The 22,726-nt window shown below is 53.5% G+C and overlaps 1 protein-coding gene across 3 annotated transcripts in view; it reads left to right on the top strand.

The window, feature by feature from the left end:
- The window catches only part of LOC146783059 (uncharacterized), a 293,447-nt gene that overhangs the window by 162,326 nt on the left and 108,395 nt on the right, over nucleotides 1-22,726 (top strand). The gene's annotated exons all lie outside the window — the stretch shown is intronic.

The following is a 22,726-nucleotide window of genomic DNA, read 5'->3' as shown; positions in this document are numbered from 1 at the left end:
CAGGGGCAAAGGGGGTGGCAGGGGCAGAACACATAACCCCCACCCAAGTCACAAATTACACATGCCCTGGACAAACCTGACCTGCAGGACCTGGTCACCTCGAGGGGGTGGGGGCGTGTCCAGCAACGCAAGCGTCCGCCACAACGGAAGTGGATGTTGACGCGAACCGGCAACACAACAATACCGGTACGTACCATACCCAGGCCTTAAGAGCGTGGGTACGGGTCGTATCACGCCCACCACTATGTCACCCCAACAATGGCAGCACAGCCCGTACCCACGTTCTAAAGGCCTGGGTACGGGCCTTACCAGCATTGTTGGGGTGATGGGGTACGGGTGGTATGACCCGTACCCACGCTCGGAAGGCCTGGGTACGGTGCAGACCCCCAATGGGGTGCCGTAGGGGTACGCACCGTACCCAGCCCTTCAGAGCGTGGGTACGGGTCCTACCACGCGTACCCCTACATCACCCCAACAATGCTGGTACGGCCCGTTCCCAGGCCTTTGGAACGTGGGTACGGTGCGTACCACCATTGTTGGGGTGACGTAGGGGTCCGCATCGTACCCAGGCCTTAAGAGCGTGGGTACGGGTCGTACCACGCGTACCCCTACGTCACTCCAACAATGGCGGTACGGCCCGTACCCACGTTCTAAAGGCCTGGGTACGGGCCGTACCAGCATTGTTGGGGTGCTGTAGGGGTCCGCACCGTACCCAGCCCTTCAGAGCATGGGTACGGGTCGTACCACGCGTACCCCTACATCACCCCAACAATGCTGGTACGGCCCATACCCAGGCCTTTAGAACGTGGGTACGGGCCGTACCGCCATTGTTGGGGTGACGTAGTGGTGGGCGTGGTACGACACGTACCCACGCTCTGAAGGCCTGGGTACGGTACGTACCCAGGCCTGCAAATCGTGGGTACGTGAATGTACGGAGCGTACCCCCACCCGTGTATGAATGGAGCGTACCCCCACCCGTGTATGAATGTAGCGTACCCACACCCCACCAGTGTATGTACGGAGCGAACCCACACCTGTGTATGTCCCGACCGTACATGCCCAGACATAGGAGGGGTGTGTGCAGAGTCCCCCCACCAGGGCCCAGACACAGGAGGGGTGGGTGCAGAGTCCTCCCAGCAGTGCCCAGACACAGGAGGGGTGGGTGCAGAGTCCTCCCAGCAGTGCCCAGACGCAGGAGGGGTGTGTGCAGAGTCCTCCCAGCAGTGCCCAGACACAGGAGGGGTGGGTGCCTATCACTCCCAGCAGTGCCCAGACACAGGAGGGGTGTGTGCAGAGTCCTCCCAGCAGTGCCCAGACACAGGAGGGTGTGTGCAGAGTCCTCCCAGCAGTGCCCAGATGCAGGAGGGGTGTGTGCAGAGTCCTCCCAGCAGTGCCCAGACGCAGGAGGGGTGGGTGCAGAGTCCTCCCAGCAGTGCCCAGACACAGGAGGGGTGGGTGCCTATCACTCCCAGCAGTGCCCAGACACAGGAGGGGTGTGTGCAGAGTTCTCCCAGCAGTGCCCAGACACAGGAGGGGTGTGTGCAGAGTCCTCCCAGCAGTGCCCAGATGCAGGAGGGGTGTGTGCAGAGTCCTCCCAGCAGTGCCCAGACGCAGGAGGGGTGGGTGCAGAGTCCTCCCAGCAGTGCCCAGACACAGGAGGGGTGGGTGCCTATCACTCCCAGCAGTGCCCAGACACAGGAGGGGTGTGTGCAGAGTCCTCCCAGCAGTGCCCAGACACAGGAGGGGTGGGTGCCTATCACTCCCAGCAGTGCCCAGACACAGGAGGGGTGTGTGCAGAGTCCTCCCAGCAGTGCCCAGACACAGGAGGGGTGGGTGCCTATCACTCCCAGCAGTGCCCAGACACAGGAGGGGTGTGTGCAGAGTCCTCCCAGCAGTGCCCAGACACAGGAGGGGTGTGTACAGAGTCCTCCCAGCAGTGCCCAGACGCAGGAGGGGTGGGTGCAGAGTCCTCCCAGCAGTGCCCAGACGCAGGAGGGGTGGATGCAGAGTCCTCCCAGCAGTGCCCAGACACAGGAGGGGTGGGTGCCTATCACTCCCAGCAGTGCCCAGACACAGGAGGGGTGTGTGCAGAGTCCTCCCAGCAGTGCCCAGACACAGGAGGGGTGTGTGCAGAGTCCTCCCAGCAGTGCCCATGGAACAAAAAGGGTGCAGTACCCACAGATACAATGCCCACAATAGTCAGTCAGGTGCTCAAAGACCCTGCAGAACACGTAACATGTGTGCGAGGCTGGGAGTACACACATGCATAGTGTGTAAAAGGGAACATGTCCACATGAAGTAACTTCAATATACGCCACACACAAGTACAGTGACCACCAAAGATGCCACAAATGATGCAGGTGGAGACATTGCCCAGCATGCATGGCCAAATTAGAACGGATCCGTCATACACCAAGGATATGTAGACACAGCTCAGCACAACATTTAGGAAACACCCTGCAGGGAAGATGTCAGGGTCCACAGAGGAAGGGACACACCTTGGGACAATGTCACCATGCAGTAAGAGCATACATGAACAAAGTTATTCCGCAAATACCTTGTGATGGCACACAGATACCAGGGTCCATCCCATGAGCAGCACACCACTACATTTGCCAGACACCTAACACATTATCCCCACCCCAAACATGGAGCAGCACCACCAACAGCAATACCAGAAAAACAGTAGTGTGCAAAAGAAAAACAAAATGCTTTATTCAGCAGTCAAAATAAATTGGTATATATGTCCACTATTTACAAGGCCCATGGGCCAGGCCATCAGCAAAGTCCTGGGGGGGGACACATCGGGACGTGTGTCCCCTAACTTGCCTGCACAGTTCACATGTCCATTTCATCCACAGAAGGGGGGGCATCATGTGGGGGGGAGGACCAGGCACCGCAGGGACTGGAGGGGCAAGGGTAGGTGTTGTGGGTGCAGGGACGGAGGACTCCACCACAGGGGGTGTGGCAGCACCAAAGGTGGAGGTCAGAATGGCGCTGCACACGGTTGCAAGGTCCCCCAGCATCTCCCCTGCACCCGAAGGAACCACAGGCCCCAAGGAGGGGGGGGTCGAAGGGATGGGTCGCAGCGCCACTGGGGGAGGGTGTGGAAAGGGGGGGGACACAACCACCCTGACCGGGGACTCCTTTGACCGCTTGCGGGGTGGTGTCACTTTGGGGCTCAGGGACAGAGCGGCCATGAAGGAGTCTTTGGTGGAATCCTGGCCAGGAGAGCTGAGAGGAGTGGATTTGGAGGCAGTGGGTTGGGATGAATGTGGACTCCCACTGTGGCTGCGTGTCTTACGTTTGCCCCCCGACCCAGTGGGTGTGCCTACTTCCCCCTGTGTGTGCGTGAGAGGAGGTGTGCACTTGGCCTTCCCTGGTGGTGTGGTGCCTGTGTCTGGTGGGGTGCGTGCATGGCTACGTCTGGGTGTGCTTTGGACAGGCATGGGAGTGGGAAGTGTGGATGCTGCAGGGGTAGGGGGGGACGTAGCGCTGCAGGAGACCCACTGCTGCAGTCAGTGTCGAGTCAATGGACCTCAGCAACTGGCGTTGGTCAGACTGCGCAGCTGAGATGCCCTGCATGTATGCCTCCATCTGGGTGAGCACTCGTGTGTGGCCATGGAGGGCATTAAGCATCGCAGTCTGACCAACCTGCAACTGGCGCAGGATGTCCACAGACTCGGCATTGGCGGCAGCAGTGGAGACAGGGGCAGGGGGTGCGGTGCCTGGCAAGAAGGAGACACGTGGTGACCTAGCACGGCGGGAAGGGACCAGAGCAAGTGGGAGGCCGGTGATGGGAATCGAGGGGGCGGGTAGAGATCGAGTGCTGCTGTCAGCTGTGGGAGCAGCCTCCGCCCCCTCTGGGAGCTCAGCCTCAGACCCGTCAGCGTCATAGTCGGTGGTGTAACTGGACAGGTCCTCCGCCTCACTCCCCTGGGCCTCCGTGCCACTTGATGTGCCAAACAAGACAGCACTGCTGCCACTGGTGCCTGCTCCCTCCTCACGGTCCGTGCCAGTGTCTACCTCGGAGTCCCCCGACGATGCTGTGGGCAAGGTGAAGAGACAGGAAATGATCAGACACCTGTATACATATGTCACATGAGTCAAATCGACATAGGTCCCAGTGCATAGCCTGAAAAGCAACATGAGTAACATCGACAACACAAGGTACATATGTAGGCCGGGGAACAACCTTTACAACGCAACTATTACAACGCACTACACTTACAACGCAATTTTTACAACGCAACATCCACTACAACGCATTCCATTACATCGCATGACACTACAACGCATTTTTAAAAACTCCCTTTACAACGCATTCCATTACATCGCATACTACCTTTACAACGCATACCATTACAACGCATAATATTATATTGCATTTAAGGTAAGTATTGGATAGTATAGGGGTAAAACCTCTACACTATCCAACACTTACCCTACTGTTGCACCCCTTGGAGTTAGAATAGTAATTTTTACCCCTACACTATCCAACACTTACACTACTGTTGCACCCCCTGGAGTTAGAATAGTAATTTTTACCCCTATACTATCCAACACTTACCCTACTGTTGCACCCCCTGGAGTTAGAATAGTAATTTTTACCTCTACACTATCCAACACTTACCCTACTGTTGCACCCCCTGGAGTTAGAATAGTAATTTTTACCCCTATACTATCCAACACTTACCCTACTGTTGCACCCCCTGGAGTTAGAATAGTAATTTTTACCCCTACACTATCCAACACTTACCCTACTGTTGCACCCCCTGGAGTTAGAATAGTAATTTTTACCCCTATACTATCCAACACTTACCCCACTGTTGCACCCCCTGGAGTTAGAATAGTAATTTTTACCCCTATACTATCCAACACTTACCTTAAATGCAATGTAATATTATGCGTTGTAATGGTATGCGTTGTAAAGGTAGTATGCGATGTAATGGAATGCGTTGTAAAGGTAGTTTTTAAAAATGCGTTGTAGTGTCATGCGATGTAATGGAATGCGTTGTAGTGGATGTTGCGTTGTAAAAATTGCGTTGTAAGTGCATGCGTTGTAAAAGTATGCGTTGTAACGTCATACATCCATGTAGGCCCTGCAACACCCAGCTGGTTGACCCACCATGCCACTGAGAAACAATGGAGAGCATGACCCAACAGCAAATTACTTGTCATCAAATAGGACAGAGGAGCCAGGCTCTGGGGACAATCGTGCACAGCATCTGTACCACACAGCTTTGACAAAAAAGGGATGAGCAGGAACCATGTCTATTAACTTTTTGCACATGCTGCAAAGCCAATACATAAAAACATGCACAACATGACTGGGTCACTGCACCTTGAGTGTACGTCCAGACAAACATCACACACAGGCCAGACCTAGCAGGGGGACTTCAGATTTGGACATGTAGGCCTTGCCCGCACTAAGCACCCCCTACCTGAGACAATGTGATTGTGACAGAGGAAGTACTTACACCTCTTACTCTGGGATAAAAACACATGGCCTGCACGAAATCCTGATTGTACACAAACTACCCCTGGTGCGCCTGTCCACGTATATCATTGACAATCAACCATCATCAGATTGTCGTTCCAAGACACACAGGCACTGCCCACTGTGAGTATGCACAAGCAAAATTGGGTCACACAGTACAGTGGACACATATAGCACAGTTTACGTCAATACAGATGAGGCCAGGGTACAATGCCACAGAGCCCAACCTATGCCGAAGACACAGAAAATGTCCACATAGTTGGATGACACACATGATACCTTGGAAAAGGTGCCCCAGGGCACGGTAGTGGCCACACACCTCCATGGTCCTGGATGGATATGACTGCAACTGAAGCAACCGTCCCTGCACTATGCATTAATCCCACTTATGGACATCATGTCAGAGGGCACAACATTGGACATGCATGCTGGAAGGCAGTACACTTTAAAGACACACTCCTATGTTGGGACTCAGCATCAGTGCCAACTGACATGGACCCCACAATGACTGAACTGGCCAGGGCACAGCCAAGGTACCAAAACCTGTCACACTCCACCCCCACACATGATGCTGCAAGCATTGGGCACTTGGATTTACTGCCAGCCTAGATTACCTTGTGCAAGAGTGACTACACACAGACCAGGGAACACATGGCAAGGAGGGGAAGGGAGGAAGAACAGCACCGGTTTACTTTGGGGAACTGGTTATAAACTGCACATGTAAACCCTGGCAGTGTATCCATGCAACTGCGCACTACCAAAAGCTGGTGACACACAGCAAACACACATGTACCTACCCCCTTCCTGCTGCTGCTTCTCCAGTAAGCGCCTATCCAAGTCGGGGAAGACCACCGCCAGCACACGCTTCTGGATGTGGGTCAGACGCCGGCGCCCACGGTTCTTCCGGCTCTCAGGTGAGTCCCCCAGCAGGACCCGTGCAATCTTCCTCGTCCAGCACCGGATATCCTGCCAGCGTTTCCTCACCTGGGCTAGGCGCCGCTTCTGACCCTTTGTATTCCTCACGGCACTGACGGCTTGCTTCCATATCTCCCCCTTGGCATGGACGCCTACCTGTGAGGATGCAAAAGTGAGAATACTTTAATTCCCCTGAGCAATGACACAGAGACACACATATTAACAAATTGTCTTCTTGGAACAGGCCATGGTATGCAGGCAACTCATTGCACATTTGTCATAGGGACATAATCCACTGTGGAAGGCAAAATGCACTAAGTGGCATTGAAGGTACACAGGTGGCATGAGGGGTGCCACACAATCAATGATCCTGGATCACATTGTGCATCACAAGCTACACAAGGATTATGTAGAAAAGTAGGTCGCACACTGCTCGTCACACCAGCAAGTTACCCCAAAGGACTGTGGGAAATGTGGTGGCGACGGCGGGTACGCCTATGCCACGATGTGTAAAAAGAACAGTATGTGTTGCGTTAGCCATCCCTGGACACGTGTTTCGAGGTAGTTGCCTCTCGTCAGCAGGGAGCAGGTCAGTGTAAGGGGGTGCCGTGTGGACTGCCAAAATGTAATTAAAAACAGGTCAAGTACCTCTCATGGCGCGCAGGTGCAGACTCAAGGCTCGTCAGCCCGTTGGCTCAAGGGAGCCGTAATAAATTGTGGAAAAGTAGGTCGCACACTGCTCGTCACACCAGCAAGTTACCCCAAAGGACTGTGGGAAATGTGGTGGCGACGGCGGGTACGCCTATGCCACGATGTGTAAAAAGAACAGTATGTGTTGCGTTAGCCATCCCTGGACACGTGTTTCGAGGTAGTTGCCTCTCGTCAGCAGGGAGCAGGTCAGTGTAAGGGGGTGCCGTGTGGACTGCCAAAATGTAATTAAAAACAGGTCAAGTACCTCTCATGGCGCGCAGGTGCAGACTCAAGGCTCGTCAGCCCGTTGGCTCAAGGGAGCCGTAATAACTTGTGGAAAAGTAGGTCGCACACTGCTCGTCACACCAGCAAGTTACCCCAAAGGACTGTGCGAAATGTGGTGGCGACGGCGGGTACGCCTATGCCACGATGTGTAAAAAGAACAGTATGTGTTGCATTAGCCATCCCTGGACACGTGTTTCGAGGTAGTTGCCTCTCGTCAGCAGGGAGCAGGTCAGTGTAAGGGGGTGCCGTGTGGACTGCCAAAATGTAATTAAAAACAGGTCAAGTACCTCTCATGGCGCGCAGGTGCAGACTCAAGGCTCGTCAGCCCGTTGGCTCAAGGGAGCCGTAATAAATTGTGGAAAAGTAGGTCGCACACTGCTCGTCACACCAGCAAGTTACCCCAAAGGACTGTGGGAAATGTGGTGGCGACGGCGGGTACGCCTATGCCACGATGTGTAAAAAGAACAGTATGTGTTGCGTTAGCCATCCCTGGACACGTGTTTCGAGGTAGTTGCCTCTCGTCAGCAGGGAGCAGGTCAGTGTAAGGGGGTGCCGTGTGGACTGCCAAAATGTAATTAAAAACAGGTCAAGTACCTCTCATGGCGCGCAGGTGCAGACTCAAGGCTCGTCAGCCCGTTGGCTCAAGGGAGCCGTAATAAATTGTGGAAAAGTAGGTCGCACACTGCTCGTCACACCAGCAAGTTACCCCAAAGGACTGTGGGAAATGTGGTGGCGACGGCGGGTACGCCTATGCCACGATGTGTAAAAAGAACAGTATGTGTTGCGTTAGCCATCCCTGGACACGTGTTTCGAGGTAGTTGCCTCTCGTCAGCAGGGAGCAGGTCAGTGTAAGGGGGTGCCGTGTGGACTGCCAAAATGTAATTAAAAACAGGTCAAGTACCTCTCATGGCGCGCAGGTGCAGACTCAAGGCTCGTCAGCCCGTTGGCTCAAGGGAGCCGTAATAAATTGTGGAAAAGTAGGTCGCACACTGCTCGTCACACCAGCAAGTTACCCCAAAGGACTGTGGGAAATGTGGTGGCGACGGCGGGTACGCCTATGCCACGATGTGTAAAAAGAACAGTATGTGTTGCGTTAGCCATCCCTGGACACGTGTTTCGAGGTAGTTGCCTCTCGTCAGCAGGGAGCAGGTCAGTGTAAGGGGGTGCCGTGTGGACTGCCAAAATGTAATTAAAAACAGGTCAAGTACCTCTCATGGCGCGCAGGTGCAGACTCAAGGCTCGTCAGCCCGTTGGCTCAAGGGAGCCGTAATAAATTGTGGAAAAGTAGGTCGCACACTGCTCGTCACACCAGCAAGTTACCCCAAAGGACTGTGGGAAATGTGGTGGCGACGGCGGGTACGCCTATGCCACGATGTGTAAAAAGAACAGTATGTGTTGCGTTAGCCATCCCTGGACACGTGTTTCGAGGTAGTTGCCTCTCGTCAGCAGGGAGCAGGTCAGTGTAAGGGGGTGCCGTGTGGACTGCCAAAATGTAATTAAAAACAGGTCAAGTACCTCTCATGGCGCGCAGGTGCAGACTCAAGGCTCGTCAGCCCGTTGGCTCAAGGGAGCCGTAATAAATTGTGGAAAAGTAGGTCGCACACTGCTCGTCACACCAGCAAGTTACCCCAAAGGACTGTGGGAAATGTGGTGGCGACGGCGGGTACGCCTATGCCACGATGTGTAAAAAGAACAGTATGTGTTGCGTTAGCCATCCCTGGACACGTGTTTCGAGGTAGTTGCCTCTCGTCAGCAGGGAGCAGGTCAGTGTAAGGGGGTGCCGTGTGGACTGCCAAAATGTAATTAAAAACAGGTCAAGTACCTCTCATGGCGCGCAGGTGCAGACTCAAGGCTCGTCAGCCCGTTGGCTCAAGGGAGCCGTAATAAATTGTGGAAAAGTAGGTCGCACACTGCTCGTCACACCAGCAAGTTACCCCAAAGGACTGTGGGAAATGTGGTGGCGACGGCGGGTACGCCTATGCCACGATGTGTAAAAAGAACAGTATGTGTTGCGTTAGCCATCCCTGGACACGTGTTTCGAGGTAGTTGCCTCTCGTCAGCAGGGAGCAGGTCAGTGTAAGGGGGTGCCGTGTGGACTGCCAAAATGTAATTAAAAACAGGTCAAGTACCTCTCATGGCGCGCAGGTGCAGACTCAAGGCTCGTCAGCCCGTTGGCTCAAGGGAGCCGTAATAAATTGTGGAAAAGTAGGTCGCACACTGCTCGTCACACCAGCAAGTTACCCCAAAGGACTGTGGGAAATGTGGTGGCGACGGCGGGTACGCCTATGCCACGATGTGTAAAAAGAACAGTATGTGTTGCGTTAGCCATCCCTGGACACGTGTTTCGAGGTAGTTGCCTCTCGTCAGCAGGGAGCAGGTCAGTGTAAGGGGGATTATGTACAACACCTCAAAGCAGTCACATGTCCCAGCCCACTGACGCTACCTCAGCAGAGTACACAGACACACACAGGCACAGGACAATCACCTGCCATTGCCAACTGCGGGTACACACCTCACTCTGCCCATGTGCCACTGGACTGGGGGGTGTCACAGGTGTGGGGCTGGCTCAGCACCGCAGTCACACAGCACTGCTCCCTGCTCACATCACATGGGCAGGGTATATCCATCCCTCATGCAGCTGGTGTGCAACACTCCCCATATGCACTCACCCACATGACAGGGGACTTACACACACACCAATGTCCAGGGGACGAACACATCATTTGTACACTCACAGCACAGGTACACTAAACAAACACACATCTATGGGTACTGTCACCTGTCACACTGGGGGGACCACAGAATCACATCAGGACTGTAGCAACAACATTCCCAGGAGGAGTAGCCAGGCAGAATGTGGCATGCACCATGCATTGATTGTCACAGTAAGCACAATGGAAGTGAGGAGTGCACACAGGAACCACAGCATGCTCTGCATGGGAGACATGAGGCCTTCCCCACCCTGTGACCCACTCCAAACAACATTGCAAGTCTGTCACACAGGGACACAATGCCAGAAGTCACAGTCACAAAACAGGGGCACAGTCTAAGCTAGTGGAGTCTGCACTCACCTGCTCCCCTGGTCGACCATACAGCATGGTGTACTGTGGGAGGATGACATCCACCAACGCAATGTTCTCCTCCATGGTGAATGGCTGGGCCCTCTCCACAGACCTGGACATGGTGCCAGAGGAATCACAAGCAGCAGCAGTGTTGTGGAATGAAAGGATGTGCAGGCAAGTGCTCTCTCATGGGACCTGTCTGCCTTATATCTGCCTTGCTGGCCTGTTTCATTCACAGGAGTACAGAGTGATTGGTCAGTCACATTAGCATCCTACGTTTCCTCCAATCCGTGTAAACCTACCCCAGTGAGTGGCTTTGCATGGTTTAAAAATTGAGCATGATGTCAAGTCAACAACCACTTTGCAACAAAGTATATTGGGGCATATTTATAATAACTGACGCATCCCTGCATATCAGCAGGGATGCGCCAGTTATTTTGCGCCCCAGCTCCGCCACCATTGATGCGCCGCATTTATAATGCGGCGCACCATGGGGCAAAAACGTCACAGATGCGTCACGCATCTGTGACGTAAAAGTGGCGCATTGCTGGAGTTGCGTCGCAAGCGCGACGCAGCTCCAGCAATGCTCTGGGGGACCCTATCTTTACAATGCTGCGTCAATCCTTACGCCTGCTTCAAGCAGGCGCAGGGTTTTGACGCAGCATGGGCTCAAAAGTGACTGAGTGAAATCTTGTAGATTTCACTCAGCCACTTTTAGGAGGCGTTCCTGCGCCGGAACGCCCCCACCTGCCCTGGAACGCCTACATGTGGCGCAGGGCTTTACAACGTGACGCATCTCCCAGATGCGTCACGTTGTAAATACCCCGCACCATGGCGCAGGATTTGCGCCGCTGCTGCGTCACAAAAGTGACGCAACGGCGGCGTAAATGAGGCGCAAGTCAAACATAAATCTGCCCCATTGTTTCCAACCGACTTCTGCTGGCCACCTGATGCAATAATTCAAACTTTAAACTTGGTCTCCATGACAACCAGCATGCATTTAGGCCCTTATACTTGTCCCTCATGTGTCCCCTATGTTATTTCAAGATTTACACACAGGTACGGTCCGTTCCATGGCCCTAGGGCACCCCAAATGCAGTGATACGGACCGTACACGCGTGTGTAGGGTCCCTATCACTATGGGAGTGCTGGCGAATGCGTATGCATACGCCAGCACTCCCAAAGTGATAGGGACCCTACACACGCGTGTACGGTCCGTATCACTGTGGCGTACGCATACGCCAGCGCTCCCATAGTGATAGGGACCCTACACCCGCGTGTACGGTCCGTATCACTGTGGCGTACGCATACGTCAGCACTCCCATAGTGATAGGGACCCTACACACGCGTGTACGGTCTGTATCACTGTGGCGTACGCATACACCAGCACTCCCATAGTGATAGGGACCCTACACACGCGTGTACGGTCCGTATCACTGGCGTACGCATACGCCAGCACTCCCATAGTGATAGGGACCCTACACACCCGTGTACGGTCCGTATCACTGTGGCGTACGCATTCGCCAGCACTCCCATAGTGATAGGGACCCTACACATGCCCTCAGAGCGTATGCACGGTGCGTTTCACACCTGACAGTGGTGACAGGCGGCACACAGGAAGGAATTGAGCTGTCATACCTAGCCAAGGCTGGACATCAAGGCATTGTCTGTGCAGTACTACATGTGTCGGGCACAGGGGGGTCAGGCTGTGATGTGGCACCATACTCCTGAGGTGTGAAGCTAATTAAAGTATGATGAGCTGTGTACACATGTCACGTGTGATGGTGCCCTATGTGCCACACATCCCCTTCACTCCTTTGACATGTGTGCATGTAGTACAGACTTGGTGGGCCATGCGTCACTGGCATGGCACAGTCACTGACACCCGCAAATGTCCCCTGATGCCAGGTACACAGAATGTTACCCCTGACAAGTGAATGCCCGCGTTGCACGCTGTAGCTATGTCATGTGTGTGTCATGTGTTCCCATAGGTTTGCTGTAGGTGTTTGGTCAAAGGCATCTGCAGTTGCTGCAACCAACATGTGTCTGTGTGTAGATGGGCATGGCACACTGTTACGCACACCAGCACACATGTGTAATCCGACGTAAGGTGTGTATGTATGCATCGACACGGAGTTTCAAAACAAGGACATATCTGCATACTCTCAATGTATGTTTGATCAGTCTTGACATGTAATCCTTCATGGCAAGGTGTGTGGTCTGTCCTTATTCTATGACATGTGACCTGTGCCTCTAGTGTTCCGCAACCTGTCTGTACAATAAACATCCTTCTTCTGCACATATTTGGATGTCTGTAACTCCTGTGATGCGTCTGCCTGCTCACTTACACTGGCCCACAGCTAGTTTCATGGCATGGCATATTGAGGTTGAGAATCAACGTTTGTAGCTGGCTCTTGGTAGGAGAGTCACATGCCTGGCATACGTGTCCAGGGCATATTGCACAGACCTGACTCTGTATGTAGCATATGTGTATTGCCTGTTGACCATGTGCTCAGTACATTGACATTGGTGGTGTACTGTACTCACTCTTCGTTGTCCCTTCTAATTCACTGCAGGACTCCGCCTCTCCCTCGAGCAATTCCGGACTTGGCTGACCTGAGGGAACATGACTGTATACGCCGCTACCGCTTCCCCCAACGTTTGATTGAGGACTTGACGACACGGCTGGCACCACACCTCCAACCGCTACACAGGTATCCTACTGCACTGACACTCAAGATAAAGGTGATGGCAGCCCTACATTTCTTTGCCACGGGTACCTTTCAACATACCATTGCCCATGTCGGTGGCATGTCCCAAACCATGTTCAGCCGTGTTCTGCATGATTTTTTAGAGGCCATGTTGGATCACCTGGATGAGTTCATAAAATTCCCAACTCCTGAGCAGTTGACAGGTGTCAAGCGTGAGTTCTATGCCCTGGGAGGGATGCCCCATGTCATTGGGTCCATAGATGGAACACATGTGGCTTTGGTACCACCACAGGCACAGGAGGTAGCATATAGGAACCGCAAGCATTACCACTCCATTAATGCCCTTGTGGTGTGTCTTGCCAACATGGTGATTTCACATGTCTGTGCTCGTTTTCCAGGATCAGCACATGATGCCTACATCATGAGGCGTAGCAGTGTGCCTGAAATTATGCTGCAGCTGTGCAACGAACGAGCATGTATTGTTGGTGGGTATACTCTGGCAGTGCTGTATTTAACGTCATCTTCCTGTCTTACTGCTTCTCCTGACCCACTCTTGTCCATGATGTTTCCATGTAGGGGACGCTGGCTATCCCAACATGCCATGGCTGATCACGCCTCTCCGCAACCCCAGCACGGCTGCCGATCACCGCTACAACAACGCCCATGGGCGGACCAGGCGAGTGATAGAGAGGACGTTTGGCCTCCTGAAGAGCCGATTCCGTTGCCTCCACAAGACCGGTGGCGCACTCCCATATGCACCGGTGAAGGTCTGCAAGATATTCCTCGTGTGCTGCATGCTGCACAACATGGCAGTGGAGAAAGCTGTGCCACTCATCCTGGATCCAGATGAGCAGGACCATCCACCCGTGGAGGATGAAGGGCTTGGTCACGAGGCAAGTGATGTGGAGGAGGAGGCGGTAGAGGACATGCGGAGTCGGCTCATACGCAACTTCTTTGCTTAGTGGTGATTTCCAGTGTCTGAGTGTGCACGCATTGTGATGTGTGTGGCAAGTGTTGCAATGTGTGTGTCCATCTGCATGACTGCCAAGTGAGTCAGAGGTGTGTTTGGATGTGTCACTCGAGTGATGGTGCAATAGAGGAATGTTTTTCCAGAGTCATCATTGTCACCTAGCATGTTGACAACCTTATACGTGTCGAGTACATGCACATGCATGCGGATGTGCTTCTTTTGGCTGACTTCTGGTGTGTCTCCCATCCACAGGTACTTGCGCATGCTGTCTGCTGGTGGCATTGTTGTGCTCCTGCTATTCCTCATGAACACAGCAACATGTGCTGAATCAGCGTTACATGCACGGACAAGTTCGAAAATCTCCTTCGGGTAAGGGATGCAGCACGGCTTTTTGGGAGTGGTATTTGTTTTGAATGTGTGTGCACTGCTCCTGTTCATGTTTGGATACTTTACATACATGTAGAATCACCATGGGGCACATGACATGGAGCTGAATTCACCTGAATTGATGGTCAGACTTGGTGACAGTCATCTGTAATGGGATTGTGGATTGTGATGGAGCCATCAATGTGTGTAACACTGCCCTCGGAAACATACGGGTTGCACCGGGTTGACATGGTGTGTGAATTCCCCATTAGGGGCTCAATGGTGTATAGCAGCCTCTCCGTGAGCAGCAGGGGGTGTTTAGCTGTAACCCGTCACTTGTGTGCCAGTGCCATGGATTTCCAGCATCTGTGGTGGTAAGGGGGGTGCCAGTGTTGGTCCCACGTGTTCATCCACATGACCTGTGTATGTGTTGACAGAGTTGCATTAGCATTCCGACACACATGAGTAATAAAGGTGTCCCTCTGCCTCCAAGGTGCCTCATCTCTGTCAATGGTGGTCTGTTGCCACTGTGCATGCGGCATGTCTGGCATTGTTCTCAGAGATGGTGCATATGAGTCTATGTGTAGAGTAGCAAGATGCAAGCTGTTTGTCAGGGATTAGATTCTGTATTGTGCATGATGTCCATGGCTGTGTAGGTATTGTGGCATGTCAGTCTCCACGACGGCCACTGTGCTGCATGTGAATCCATTGTGTGTGTGTGTGCCATGTTGAACCAGACATTCCTTCCTTGACATACACCTTTTGCATAGTTCCTTCCTGAGATCCTTGTCTTTGTGTGCTACTTGTGGCATTGTTTTCTTGACATGGCGCATGCTGCTGCAGGCCCTGCAGCAAGGGCACCCAGTGTCCACGCAAACGAGCTGGTGTTCATCATGGATTGCTTGCTGACACGTGCTATGCTGATCAGCAGCATCTGTGCCTCATGCGGCAGCACACTCTGCATTATGCACAAGATCCCCAGTTCCATCAACCTCAAGGCAAAAGGGAGACCATCCCCCAGGTCAACTACGACATCCGTGTCTAATCCTACCCTGCACTCTACGGACATGTGCGTTAGAAATCCCATGATACTTGTCCACATCCAGGGTGCATCTGCACAGCTCTGCTACTACATCCGGCGACCAGGCCACATCAACATCCAACAGAGATGGGGGGAGTGGATCACTGCCAGCTGCAGGATGACCTTCTCAATCCACGCACACACTCAGGATGCAGCCCACAACCACAACACAACCTTGTGGCACTGTGATCCAACACCCAATTGTGCCATCTCCATGCATCCAACCTTGGCTGGCCCACCATTCTCCACATCCACCTGACTCAAGCATGCAGGACATGGTTCTGCCACGTGTCTACACATACCTGGGACTCCCACCCCAGGACACTCCACATGATCCCTGACCTCTGCGCATGACTGTTGCTCTTCTAAATAGGTCTGTAGGCACAGTTGTGCGGGCACCCCCTCAGCTGGTTGGGCCCATCACGGGTGAGTATGGTGCTCCATGTCTGTCTTGGATGGTACATTGTGACCCATGTGTGTCCTGTGCCAGACTCAGACCCCAGGCTATGGATGTTTGGAGTTACTTCTGAAATCAGGCATGGTTTGACTTTACAACACACACATGTAGTGGAATAATGCAAACTGACGGCATCATCTTGTGATTGTGATGAATTTTATTAGTGCTGGGGTACGTGTTTGGGGGGGGTGACAAGAGGTGCTTGGCGGGAGTGTAGAATCCAAAGTTCACAGGGGGAGTTGGTATCCTGCCATTGAAAGTCATCAGAGTCTGTGCCACAGTCTTTGTCAACATTGGTCAGACAGTGACCAGCAAGGCCATGTGGCAGAGAATGTCAGTTGCTGCTGTGCTGCTGTTGGGCCAGAGGGCCAGGTGCCAGACCAGGTGACCTGGGAGACAGTGATGTCCCGCTGACTCTCACGGTCTTTTGCGTGGACGACCCACCTTCCTGCGGGGACCCTCAGAAGCAGGCCTTGACGATGCTAGGGACGCTCCGTCAGATGAATCCTCCTCCTCCTCCCTCCCTGTTTCTGGTGCTGGTCTACGCCTGGTGGCACAGGGAGGGTTTGCCAGGCTTTGGGCGATCTGACGGAGTGATTGGCTCACGTCCCTGTGCACCGCCAGGAGCTCAGCCAGTCTTGCCTCCATCCGTCCATGGTGTTGTAGATGACTGGCATGATGCTCGACCTGCAGGGTCTTCATCTCATTGAGGGTCTCCACTACCTGGTCGATGCCTCTGGAGTCACGCCGGTATGCGTCCAGGATGTTGTGGACGTGTGACATTACCGGTTCCTGAGCCAACTGGTTAGGTTCGCGCCTCCGCCGTCCTCCACTCCCACCACCCCTGCCCACTTGCGCCTGGCCTGCCGTTGTGGGCACATCGGGTCTCCGGGACCCTGAGGGATGGCATTTGCGGTGTCGCCTGCCTCCTCCTGGGTGCCCGGAGCACCTTGTCCCTCCTGGACAGACTGGCTGTGTTGTTGTGTGCGGGCAAGGCTCCTGGGTGTCTCCTGGGATGTGGCAGGAATGGGGGTGGTGGTTGGCACAGTTGTACCTGACGCAGGTGCTGCAGGTGGTTGGACACCAGAGGGGCCAGGTTGGTCTGGGTCATCCACGGAGTGGTGAGAGTCGTCGCTGCCGGTGGGGTCCTCTTTACGCAGAGCCTGGTCCTGTGAGTCTTCCCCCCCAGTGTTGGGGGGAGATCGACGACGTTGACCTGTGTGTGAGAGAGACAGTGTTAATTGTGTTACATGCGACATCCATGTTCATTCATTTTTGATTAGGCACAGTTCCTCTGGGTGGTTGGATTTGGCGAGCATTCCTCTGACAGTGCACTTGTGCATGGGTATGTCCCTTGGCCACAGCTTTCGACACTTTACCTATGTGTGACACAATCTTACTTGATGCATCTTTTGTGAACGCAGTCAGCAGTGTAGTGAGCGGGCGTAGCAAGCCATGCAGAGCCGCCTTACGTGTTGCACTGTACGTGGCCAAATGGTGTTTTTTCCATGCTATTTGAGAATGCAGGTAGGTAACTTAACAATTTGTGACAGGGTTCTGACAAACACAGTGGGTGGGTATACTGGGTGTAAGGTTCTGTTTGTGCCTGCAGCACGGATGTACTCATGCACAGATTGACACATGGACCAGTGTTTATCAAAGGTTGAAGGGGGGGTTCACGCAGTGCCAAACCTTGTCTACATACACACAGTCCACCTGCTGACCAGCGGACATGGCCACACCACCCAAGGGTGATTTGGTCTCCCTCTGTCTCCCTTTCTCCCTCCCTCTGTCAGCCTCCTCCCTCTGTCCGTCTTCCTCTGTCTCCCTTTCTCCCTCCCTCTGTCAGCCTCCTCCCTCTGTCCGTTTCCCTTTCTCCCTCCCTCTGTCAGCCTCCTCCCTCTGTCCGTCTCCCTTTCTCCCTCCCTCTGTCAGCCTCCTCCCTCTGTCCGTCTCCCTTTCTCCCTCCCTCTGTCAGCCTCCTCCCTCCCTCTGTCTGTCTCCCTGTGTCCACCTCTGTCTCTGTCCCTCTCTCTGCCCCTCTCCCTCCCTCTGTGTGTCACCCTCTGTCACCTCAGCCCAGCTTCCTGGGCACACACAGTTTGCAGGTCTTTCAAAGGCCATTGGCTTGTTCATGTGGGTTTGTTTCTTCTCTGCCGGCACCCATTGGGCGGAGTGTCTGAGTCTGCGCTGCTGCTGTGGCGGTGTGTGCTGACACTCTTTCAGTGTGATGCGTCTTCATTAGCTGCTGTTATGTGCAAATTGTGCCTTCATACCCATGTCGTCCTGCAACGCGGCCACCATTAGCAGGCAAAACAGTACTGTGTGGGGACACACTGTTTGTATGGCTGTGCCCTAAGCCATATGGGCTGAGGGCATTGTTGTGTGCTTCAGAGTTGCTCTATGTTAGTTTTGAGGCCCACCCTCCCAGCATCGGGGACATCCTGTCTTGTGTTGGTGTTTTGTGTGGCCTGTGACTTGGCATGGCCTTGCTTGGGGCATGGGGCATGGGGCATGGAGGCGCTAGTGGCATGTGTGTGTTTTTGGAGTGTGGTTGTGTACGGTGCTGGCTTTGGGGGGGTTGCATGCATGATTGGTATTTGGGTTGTATATGGCGTTCCCCCCATGTGAGGTGAGTTGTTTGTGTACTCACCAGGCTCTCGGACTCCTTCTAGTCCGTCTACTCCCACCGGCGGCAGCGTGGCCATCACCTTCTCCTCCCAGGGATGGTAGTGTACCGGTCTGCGGGACGGACCTCCTCCAGTGATGTTGGCCTGGTTGTGGTCGTCCGTCATTTTGCGGCGGACCGTCCTCCGCAGATCGTACCACCTGGCTTGGCACTCATGCCTGGTCCTTCTGGTGGCCCCAACAGCATTCACGGAATTGACTATCCTCTCCCACATGGCAGATTTTTCAGATATGCTGGTCCGTCTGACCAATGTTCCAAAGAGCTGTGGCTCGACTCTGACGATGGTTGTGGGGGTGTGGGTGTGGATGGTTGTGGGTGTGGGTGTGTGAGTGTGGTTGTGCAGGTGTGTGTGTGTGAATGTGATGAGGGTGTGTTTGTGATGGTGGTTGTGTGAAGGAGTGCAAGTGTAAGGTGTATTGATGTATGTAGTATGGTGCAGTGCGTTGTCTCTTTGGTCTGGCAGTAGGGGATCTGTTGCAAAGGATCATGGTTTGTGTGTGCTGGGCCTTTTTATTGGTCCATTTGTGGGTGTGGCTGTGTTTGAACTTTGGGTGGGTGTGTTATAAGGAGTGGTAGTGGTTTGGGCCTCTGTTTATCTGTTTGTCAGTTGCAGGTCAGTGTATAGGATGTATTTGGCCTTGTTGGATATGTTTTGTGGGGTTATGTGCCTCGAATTGACTCTCCTTGTGTTTTTTTGGTTTGTCCTGGTTCAGTACGAGTGTTTTTTGCGTCTGTACGGTGCGTACATGGGCCATGTTGTTGTACAGTGCTGTCCTTTGCTATGGCTTAGTACGACTCGTACATGCGCGATGTTGGGTGAGGGTGCTGGTGTGTACGAACACGGGCAGGGTGTTGGTCCGCACCGTCCATCGGTGGTGGTGTTTCGCACCGTACATACAGGGGGGGCTGGGTGTAGGGTCCGTACATACACGGGTGGGGAGTTGGTACGCTCCATGCATACACGGGTGGGGGTACGGTCCATACATACACGGGTGGGGGTACGGTCCGTACATACACTGGTGGGGTGGGGGAATGGTCCGTACATACACGGGTGGGGGTACGGTCCGTACATACACTGGTGGGGTGGGGGTACGGTCCGTACATACACGGGTTGGGAGTTGGTACGCTCCATGCATACACGGGTGGGGGTATGGTCCGTACATACACGGGTGGGGGTACGGTCCGTACATACACTGGTGGGGTGGGGGTACGGTCCGTAAATACACGGGTGGGGGTACGGTCCGTACATACACTGGTGGGGTGGGGGTACGGTCCGTACATACACGGGTGGGGGTACGGTCTGTACATACACGGGTGGGGAGTTGGTACGCTCCATGCATACACGGGTGGGGGTACGGTCCGTACATACACGGGTGGGGGTACGGTCCGTACATACACGGGTGGGGTGTGGGTACGGTCCGTACATACACGGGTGGGGAGTTGGTACGCTCATTGCATACACGGGTGGGGGTACGATCCGTACACACACGGGTGGGGGTACGGTCCGTACATACACGGGTGGGGTGTGGGTACGGTCCGTACATACACTGGTGGGGTGGGGGTACGGTCCGTACATACACGGGTGGGGAGTTGGTATGCTCCATGCATACACAGGTGGGAGTACGGTCCGTACATACATGGGTGGGGGTACGGTCCGTACATACACGGGTGGGGGTACGGTCCGTACATACACTGGTGGGGTGGGGGTACGGTCTGTACATACACGGGTGGGGAGTTGGTACACTCCATGCATACACGGGTGGGGGTACGTTCCGTACATACACGGGTGGGGGTACGGTCCGTACATACATGGGTGGGGTGTGGGTACGGTCCGTACATACACGGGTGGGGAGTTGGTACGCTCCATGCATACACGGGTGGGGGTACGGTCCGTACATACACGGGTGGGGGTACGGTCCGTACATACACGGGTGGGGTGTGGGTACGGTCCGTACATACACGGGTGGGGAGTTGGTACGCTCCATGCATACATGGGTGGGGGTATGCTCCATGCATACACTGGTGGGTGTTCGGCGCGTACATCCGCGGCCGGGGGCGTTTTGCGCGTACATGCGGGGTCTGTGGTGGGGTGTTCGGCGCGTATGCGGGCACATGTCTCCATGGTTGCTATGGGAGTTCGGTCCGTACGGTGTTTTTTCCATACAGTTGTGAATTCGAAAGGACGGGAGTGATCGTACTTGCGCGGTCGGACTTCATTTTTCCGATTCGTACGTTAAATCGTCCGGGAATGTGTCGGACACAATTTCCGACCCGAGGACGTGTGGGGAAATTTTCCCGATGTGATTCGTATGGAGTTTTTCCCATGCGAATCGTACTTGCCAGTTTGTACGCTACTTGTACGATTCGTTCGGAAAAAAATCCGAATACAATTCGGACGGGGGAAATTTTTCCAGGATCGGAATCGGTCCCTGATTGTCTTGCAGGAAATCAGCAAACGTAGGACCAGATTGATGTCCCAGAGGCCCGCATAACGAGTCTCAGGGGGCCGAGAAATCCTAATACCCTTCAGGAGCTTACACACCCAGGGGTTTTCACCTACCGGAGCATTGTCGATTGGAACATGGCCTACCGAAATGGCTGATCTGAAGGAGTTAATGGTGCAATAAGCCAGTCCTTCTCGAAAAAGCTCAGTTAGAAAATTTATTTATTTATTTATTTATTTATTTACATTTATTAAGCGCGAACGAATACCCGTAGGCGTCTCGGCGCTAGACCTTAGTAGCTGTCTCTTACCGAGGTGTGGGAAACATCGAGAGATAGGAATACTATCACTGATTAAACAGCCAAGTTTTCAGCTTCTTCCGAAACTGTAAAAGTGAGGGGGAGGTTCTAACCTGTTGAGGCAGAGTGTTCCATATCTTTGGGGCTGCGACTAGAAACCGACGGTCACCCCAAGACACTGTTTTGCAGCGCGGAACCACTAATTGGTTCAGAGCAGTAGAACGAAGCTGTCTGGACGGTCTATAAGGTATAAGCTTGTCCTTAAGGAGGCGTGGTCCCTGATCGTGAAGCGCCTTGTAAATTATGCAGAGTGACTTGAACTTAATCCTGTTTTGGATGGTCAACCAGTGGAATGTTCTTATGGTATCCGTGATAGATGCAAACTTGGGTGTTCTGGACAAGAGACGTGCTGATGCATTTTGTATAGTCTGCAATTTTTTTGTTACCCTAGCTTGGGCATTTAGAAAAAGTGAGTTACAGTAGTCTAGTGATGAAAGAACTAGAGAACTGACCAATGTTTTAGCGGCAGTGTCTGGCAGAAAAGGAATGATTTTCCTTATCATTCGGAGTTTATGATGGGCAGTGGCTGCTACCTTGTTTGCATGTGCCATGAAATTAAGATGGTTGTCAAAAATTACTCCCAGATTCCTGACCTTGAGGGTCGGGCTGGGGGGAGTACCAAAGGCTGGTGGCCACCAGGATATAGGCCAGCTCGGGGAAAGGGAGCCAAAAATGATCACCTCCGTTTTATTGGAGTTAAGTTTCAGACAGTTGTCTGTCATCCACTCTCCGATTGCTACCATACCGTTTTTAAAGCGTTCTGCCACCTCCTGTCCGTCACCTTTAATGGCCAGCACTAGTTGCGTATCATCAGCATATGAGGTTAGGCTCATCCCGAATGCTTTGATCACACCCGCAAGGTCCGACACATAGATATTGAAAAGTGTCGGACTAAGGGAGGAGCCTTGAGGAACCCCACACGGAAGTGAACGCTTGGCCGATTGATATGGCCCCAGTGTGACCACTTGCATTCTGTCGGCCAGGAAGGAGGAAAGCAGATCTCTCGCAGTGTGAAGAATCCCAATCCGTCCGACACGGTCCACTAAGATCTTATGGTCGACCGTGTCGAAGGCTGCCGAGAGGTCTAGCAATGATGACATCCGAAACATTGGAGCCCACGGGATCCAAGTGTTTCTCCATACACCAAAATACCCATTGCCTCCAGGCTGATCGGTACCTCTTGATGGTCCCCGGGGCC

Source organism: Triturus cristatus, chromosome 12 (assembly GCF_964204655.1).
Source record: "Triturus cristatus chromosome 12, aTriCri1.1, whole genome shotgun sequence".
In the NCBI taxonomy this organism is placed as follows: domain Eukaryota; kingdom Metazoa; phylum Chordata; class Amphibia; order Caudata; family Salamandridae; genus Triturus; species Triturus cristatus.
The sequence above is the reverse complement of the archived record's forward strand: the minus strand, read 5'-3'. Positions and strand labels throughout refer to the sequence as shown.